Source organism: Rattus norvegicus, unplaced genomic scaffold (assembly GCF_021556685.1).
Source record: "Rattus norvegicus strain SHRSP/BbbUtx unplaced genomic scaffold, alternate assembly SHRSP_T2T unassigned-0000194, whole genome shotgun sequence".
In the NCBI taxonomy this organism is placed as follows: Eukaryota; Metazoa; Chordata; class Mammalia; order Rodentia; family Muridae; genus Rattus; species Rattus norvegicus.
This window is the reverse complement of record NW_028238911.1, coordinates 1-7,500: the sequence shown is the minus strand read 5'-3', so window position 1 is coordinate 7,500 and position 7,500 is coordinate 1. Positions and strand designations below refer to the sequence as shown.

General features: G+C 57.7%; 1 long non-coding RNA gene across 1 annotated transcript in view; it reads right to left on the bottom strand.

Moving 5' to 3' along the window:
- Positions 1 to 5,516, bottom strand: part of LOC147997282 (uncharacterized) — an 18,295-nt gene extending 12,779 nt beyond the window's left edge. Inside the window, exon 1 of the long non-coding RNA XR_015648020.1 lies at positions 5,337 to 5,516. This is a non-coding gene — a long non-coding RNA (uncharacterized LOC147997282). The remainder of the gene's footprint in view (positions 1 to 5,336) is intronic.
- Positions 5,517 to 7,500: the final 1,984 nt, after the last annotated feature.

The window sequence follows — 7,500 nt, the reverse complement described above, 5'->3', positions numbered from 1 at the left end:
AGAGGGGGGCCGAGCCCGCGTCGGAAGGGAGGCCGGGCCTCGGGGCAGCGAGGGGGAGAGACACCGACCGGAGCCCCCACCGCCACACCGGGACGCGCACACGGGTTCGACTCAACGCCCAGGCGCCCACCTTGGCACCCCGGCAGCTTTCCCCCGACGCACGCCTTCCCAGAGGACGGCGGGGCCGGACGGGCCCCCGCGCAGACGCACCCTCAGCCAACAGGCCCCACGGACCGGCGTGGGCGACAGCCACTAAAGCCTCTTTCTCCTCTACGCCTCGCGGGGCGTCTTTCCCCCCGCACACGCCTCCAAGAGACCAGGCGAGACGCGCCGCCACGGCCGCGGCGGCCGGGACGCCCTTCAAACCGCAACTTCCTCCCGCCCGCCGGGCGGCCCTTCCCCCCAGGCACCCCGCGACCGCCCCGGGACCCGTGCGCGCCCGGCTGCCCCCCCGTGAGGAGGGGCCCGGCAGCACGGCCGCGGGTCGGCCAGACGAGGAGCGAGAGAGAAAGGAACGCCGGCGGGCGGGGAGGGGGAGCGAACCGACAGAACGAGGACCGTCGACGGCAGGGCGGGCCGCAGCGGCACCCCCCGCGGGAGACGCCTCACAAGGGACCGGGAGGCCGCTCGGGCGGCGACCGGGCACGCGAGCCAAGCCGGCGGGAATCACACTGCACCCAACCCGGAGCAGTCCCGCCACGCCCGCGGCACCGAGCCGACCCGAAACCAACGGACAACCCCCGGGAGCCCGAGGAGACGCCAGCCGACGCGAGAGAGAACCGAGGCAGACGCCGACGCCAACCGACGAAGACCCCCGCGTGGCAGCGGGTCCCAACGTCCGACGACGCGCCGGACGCGGCCGACCGCCGGTTCCCCCAAATAAGAAGTCCGCCCCCGAGAGCGAGGCCAACCCCGCGGTTCACGGACCCTCAAGAGCCCCGCGGAGGGGGAAGGGGGGGTAGGACGGCTCCCGCGATCTCCACCGGCCGTGGGAACGCTGCCGTGGAAGGGGGGGACGAGGCGGCAACCGCAGACGCCCGAGAGCACGCGGCACGCACCACACGCGACACGACCTCGCCGCGAGAGTGGCCGGGACGTGGACGCGCGTGGGAGGGACGCACACGCGACGGAGGGCACGGGGGGAAACGGAGGCGGGTGGGACCGGGAGCCCACCGCCGCCCTTCCAAACCCACCCGTCCCGCGACGACCCCTCGCGGTGAGGGGGGTACCGCGCACGCGGGCGTGTGCACGGCCCTTCCCCGCCACCTGCCACCAGAAACCCAATCTCCCCCACAAGCTCCGCACAGCGGCAGGTCGACAGAGCCCCGTCCCGCGTGATCCCTCCTCGTACTCGGAGCGGGGAGGCGCGGGTCGCGGTAGGCGAGAGAGCAAACGCTGCGCGCAGAAGGCTGAGGTCAGGGCGGGCAGCCGAGGGGACCATCCGGGAGAAGCCCCTCGGAGATCGTAAAGCCCTTTCCGAAGATAGCTAGAGAAGGCAAATTCCTCACTGAGGGCGGGACGAACCCAACACCGACGAGCAGCCAAGGGCTCCGTGCACGCAACGGGAAACGAGCAACAGGCGCGGGACAGAACGGGAAGGACCACGCGCCAGCTGGTGGGGGGTCTGCGGTATCGGCAAAGGTCTCTTTCTCCGGGGTCTTCTTGAGCATTCGCGGACCGGGGGGACCTGCGACAGGTCCCCGCCGAGAGCCAGGCCTCTTCAAGGCGCACACAAAGGAGGAGCCTTGACTTGAGGGAGTCCGGTCTTTAAAAAGGGCCAGCCGCGATCGCTCAGCACCACCCTAACCGCGCAGGGCCCGCGGGTGAAGGCACCAAAAACATAGGCACGGGGTGGGCGCTCACCCAACGGAAGGAGCCTTTTAACCGCACACTCAACTCCTCGACCCCCCCCCTTTCTGTCACCGTGCAGAAAGCCGGCAACTAGGACAAGGGAAAGCGTAAAGGCACAAGCACCATGGAGCACAGGAGGCACGCCGGGGAGCGGGAAGCGCCACCGCCAACTCAGAAGCGGGCACCTTGGTGGTCAAAGCCCGGAACGCTCCAGGAGCACCGCAAGGCTCACACGAAGCAGGGCGCGTGCACACACCATTCGGGAAGGGTATGCACCGCAGCGGGTCTACCACCTTCCCCCGGCACGGGGGAAGAGGGCCGCGAAGCAGTGAACGGCGTGGGGGCAAGCGCCCCCGACACGTCCACAGGGACACCGCGAACCACAGCAACAAGTGTGCGCGGGTCAGCGCTCGTGCCGGACAGCCGCACCCCTGACTTCCACACACCACCCTGCAAAGGAATGGGGAGGAGAGACGAGGGGCCCGCTGGCAGAACGAGAAGAGCGGTCGCCATTCGCGCTGAATGACCATTCGCCATGAATGTCCGTCCCTCGCCTGGCGCGGCTTAGGCCCCGGCCCGAAGAGAACGCGGCAGCACCACATCGATCCAACGGGAGCGAGACACGCCATGCATCGGGAACAACGGGCGTGAGAGCTTTCTAACAACGCACTGGACGGGAATACGAGCGAGAAGAGCGAGAGAGAGCACGGGAAGAAGTCGCTAACACTGCCACACACACAAAAAAAAAAATTTACCCTTCTCGAGGGCGAGAAAAAAAAGGAAGCGTTGCACTCGGGAGGCACGTGGCGTGGAAGAACGGGACTCAACGGGCAGCGGAGGTTCGGGAACTCCTTCAAAAAAAAATAAAAATAAAAAATAAAAAATAAAAATAAAAAAATAAAATCCCCTTCGAAGGAGAAAAGGTGCAACTCGGGAGGCACACAGCAGGAAAGAAAGGGACACACCACCAAGCAGCGGAGGTTCGGGAACTCCTTCCAAAAAACAAAAAAAAAAAAAAACAAAAAACAAAAAAAAAAAAACAAATAAAAAAACCGGTCGGCCGCAGAGGAGCACGCCAGGGGGTCACTAGCACCAAACGGGAAAACCCTTCCAGTCGCACTCGGCACCAACGACTCCTACCGGTAACGGACGACAACCACCACGGGGAAATCGGGAACGCCTGACACGCGGGACGGTTGTCATAAAGCTGCCCCACAGAGCACAGGCAAGCAAGCACGGGAAAGCAGGAAGCGCGTACTCATGGGGGGACGCTAAGCTTCAAGCATCGAAGAGGCCCATGCGCAGAAGAAAAGAGCTAGGGCTGGACAAGCAAACAGCCTTGGTGCAAGCCTCTTCCAACGTCCTTTAATGACAAAAAGAGTCAAAAGGACAGCGTGTCAGCATATATCTCCAGGTACAATAAGGACAGATAGCAAAGATGAAAAGTGTAAAAGACACAGGGATAAACATGACAGGCCACACGGAACGTCTGGAAGTCATGTTCGGTGACGTGTCCCCAAGAGGTCCCCATGTAGAAAGAGAACCGGACCGCAAAGGAACAACTGGTCGACCTTAGAACCCTGAGTGCTCACAGACCGAGGAGGCCATGGTAGATAGCCTGGAACACAGCTTCCCCTCGGCCTCAGAAGTCCATGCTCCCGCTGGCAGGGACCGGGGAGGATCCTGGAAAAAATAAAGTCTCGGAGGCGCCCCCTAGCCGGGACACCTCGGCTCGGAGGCCGGGGACACAGCACCCTCTCGGCCTCAGAGGTCCAGGCTCCCGCTATCAGGGACCGAAGGGACTCCTGGAAAAGAAAAAAAAAAAAATCCGTGGCGCCACCTAGCCGGGCCACCTCGGCTCGGAGGCCGGGGACACAGCACCCTCTCGGCCTCAAAAGTGTCTATGGTCCCGCTGGCTGGGACCGAAGGGACTCCTGGAAAAGAAAAAAAAAAAAAAAAAAACTCCGTGGCGCCCCCTAGCCGGGCCACCTCGGCTCGGAGGCCGGGGACACAGCACCCTCTCGGCCTCAGAGGTCCAGGCTCCCGCTATCAGGGACCGAAGGGACTCCTGGAAAAGAAAAAGAAAAAAAAAAAAAAACTCCGTGGCGCCCCCTAGCCGGGCCACCTCGGCTCGGAGGCCGGGGACACAGCACCCTCTCGGCCTCAGAGGTCCAGGCTCCCGCTATCAGGGACCGAAGGGACTCCTGGAAAAGAAAAAGAAAAAAAAAAAAAACTCCGTGGCGCCCCCTAGCCGGGCCACCTCGGCTCGGAGGCCGGGGACACAGCACCCTCTCGGCCTCAGAGGTCCAGGCTCCCGCTATCAGGGACCGAAGGGACTCCTGGAAAAGAAAAAAAAAAAAAAAACTCCGTGGCGCCCCCTAGCCGGGCCACCTCGGCTCGGAGGCCGGGGACACAGCACCCTCTCGGCCTCAGAGGTCCAGGCTCCCGCTATCAGGGACCGAAGGGACTCCTGGAAAAGAAAAAAAAAAAATCCGTGGCGCCACCTAGCCGGGCCACCTCGGCTCGGAGGCCGGGGACACAGCACCCTCTCGGCCTCAAAAGTGTCTATGGTCCCGCTGGCTGGGACCGAAGGGACTCCTGGAAAAGAAAAAAAAAAAAAAAAAAACTCCGTGGCGCCCCCTAGCCGGGCCACCTCGGCTCGGAGGCCGGGGACACAGCACCCTCTCGGCCTCAGAGGTCCAGGCTCCCGCTATCAGGGACCGAAGGGACTCCTGGAAAAGAAAAAGAAAAAAATCCGTGGCGCCACCTAGCCGGGCCACCTCGGCTCGGAGGCCGGGGACACAGCACCCTCTCGGCCTCAAAAGTGTCTATGGTCCGCTGGCTGGGACCGAAGGGACTCCTGGAAAAGAAAAAAAAAAAAAAAACTCCGTGGCGCCCCCTAGCCGGGCCACCTCGGCTCGGAGGCCGGGGACACAGCACCCTCTCGGCCTCAAAAGTGTCTATGGTCCCGCTGGCTGGGACCGGAGAGGAGGGAAGAAATAAAAAAAAAATAAAATAAAATAAAATAAAAAATTAAAAAAAAAAAAATTGGAAAAAAAAAAAAAAATCCGGGACGGGGCCCAAGCCTTCTGGTCGACCTCATCCAGCTGCCACCAACCCCTCCTTGTGTCCCAATAGGTCGTACAGCCACCCTCCTCCCCTGAAGTTCTCCAGGTACAACCTCCTAGCTAGAGATGGTCCCCAGACAGGACGGCGTCTCCGTCGCGCACCCGCCTGCTTGCCTGTCACCCTCTCACCCTGGCCGGCTCACCACAGGCACTTCCCCGTCCTTTGTCACCAACCGGGGGACAGGAGCGTTGCGGAAACTTGTCGCCACTAGGTGTCGCCCGACAGCGATCTCGATCAAGCAAACCAATACAGACTGTCACGCGCCGCCGCCGCCACACACACTCATTCCGTCTCTCCGGAGTGACCTCCCTAGCTCAGGGGGACACTCACCCACGCACAACGGGGCAGGTACCCACCACTTCTCCCGAATGGCACAAACGGTCCCGGTTGTCCCGCCGGAACACAGTGAACGCGGGATGGACTCGGGGCCAACCCCCTCAGGCACCCAGAAAAGGAAAGTAGGACGGAGCGGTGAAAACAGGCCACCTCTAAGTGAAAGGACATGCACTCTCGAATCGGTTAACAATTAGCAAGGAACAGGCACAGTTAGGAAAAGGGAGCGTCCAAACTCCGTCGTGAGGGGAGGGTGGCGGCGACCTCAGTTCCACACCATTTTTAAATGGCTCACTCATTTTTAAAACCCTCCACCGATCCCGATGGGGGGGAGGGGGGTTGTTGTTGTTCTCTGTTCCTCGCTGCCACCGCCAGCCGGCACTCACCAAACCACACACCTGCCACCCTCTTTGGAAGACTAAACACAGAGAGTAAATTAAAAGAATGGTGGAATGATGGTGGAATGGTTAAAATTCCCGTGATTTGTTTTCACTCTGATCAAAACATACTTATTTTGTGCATTTGCATTCCCTTGTTCACACGTGCCTCTGTGTGTGTGGTGGGGGAGGGAGGGAGGGAGGGAGGGAGGGAGGGAGGGAGAAAGAGAGAGAGACAGAGACAGAGAGACAGAGAGACAGAGAGAGAGAGAGAGCCAATTTAAAAAATAAAAACATGGTTAAATACAGCCACTTTGGGAAGATTGCTAGAGAGAATGCAGTCCAGAGTATGGAGGCCAGAGCTCTGGACGCTCTAGACCACAGGTCTCCCATCTCCCATATACCAGGCACCCAGCACCACCATCCCTACTTTGTTTGCTTGTGCGTTTGTTTGCTTGCTTGTTACATTAGTTTCATCCCAAGTTAATAATTATATATTTTTTTTTCTATGCACGTATTTAGTTGTGGCAGGGGAACTCCTTCTTTAGGACAGGCAGACTTAGCTAGTTAGTTAGCCAGTCAAAAGTACGTAAAAAATTTATATCAACATAAATATCATTCACTAAGAAATCCTATCTGAAGAAAAAGAAAGAAAGGAAGAAAGAAGGAAGGGAGGGAGGGAGGGAGGGAGAGAGAGAGAGAGAGAGAGAGAGAGAGAGAGAGAAAGAAAGAGGAAAACTGGCAGACTTAGTTTTAGTGTTTTTGTTATTGTTTATTCAAGATATTGTTTCAGGGCTGGAGAGACGGCTCAGCGGTGAAGAGCACTGACTGCTCTTCCAGAGATCCTTAGTTCAAATCCCAGCAACCACATGGTGGCTCACAACCATCTGTAATGGAATCCTCTCCTTGTGTGTTGAAGACAGTGACAGTGTGCTCATAAAATAAATAAACAATAAAAATATGTTTGAAGATTAAAGAAAAAACTCTCTCTCTCTCTCTCTCTCTCTCTCTCTCTCTCACACACACACACACACAAATAAACTCTGTAATAAAAATCAATGTGACTTCATGATCAAACTTCTATAGTCAATAGGACTAGAGAGAACACATGTCTGTAAAATAAAAGCAGAACCTTTTCTGCTTTGTTTTGTTTTGCCTCAAGGTACGTTTCTTTTGGTATAGCCCAGGCAGTCATGGAACTTGCTCCGTAGACTTATCTAGCCTCAAGCTCACAGAGGTCCACTCTGCCTGCCTCGGCCACCCACACAGCTCTCTCTGCTGACTATATGTCTGCATGCCAGAAGAGGGCACCAGAACCTAGGAGGACACACCACATGGCTCCTGAGAATCCAGGTTTTGACTTTAAAAAAAAAAAAAAAATTCTGACAGCATAGAGGGTAGATATCTGCCTGCCAGGCTCTTCTAGTGCTGTTTAAGGTGGGGTAATAGCCATGTGAAGGAGACAAGGGGAGAGGAAAAATCGATTGGATGAGTAGTGCTGCTGAGATTAAGGAACACACACACACACACACACACACACACACACACACACACACACACACAGAGAGAGAGACAGAGACAGAGACAGACAGAGACAGACAGAGACAGTAAGACAAAGAGACAGAGAGAGAGAGATGACAGAGGGACACACCGAGGGAAAGACATCAGGACCAGCTGAATTTCTCAAGAAAAGAAAAGAAGAGAAAGGAAAAATGTTTTCTATATACACAAATCTGTATACATGATTTGTTATAGTGTCCCATTTGGGCACTTTGGATTCAACTGTGGATGGTTGTCAGCCAGCTTGGCT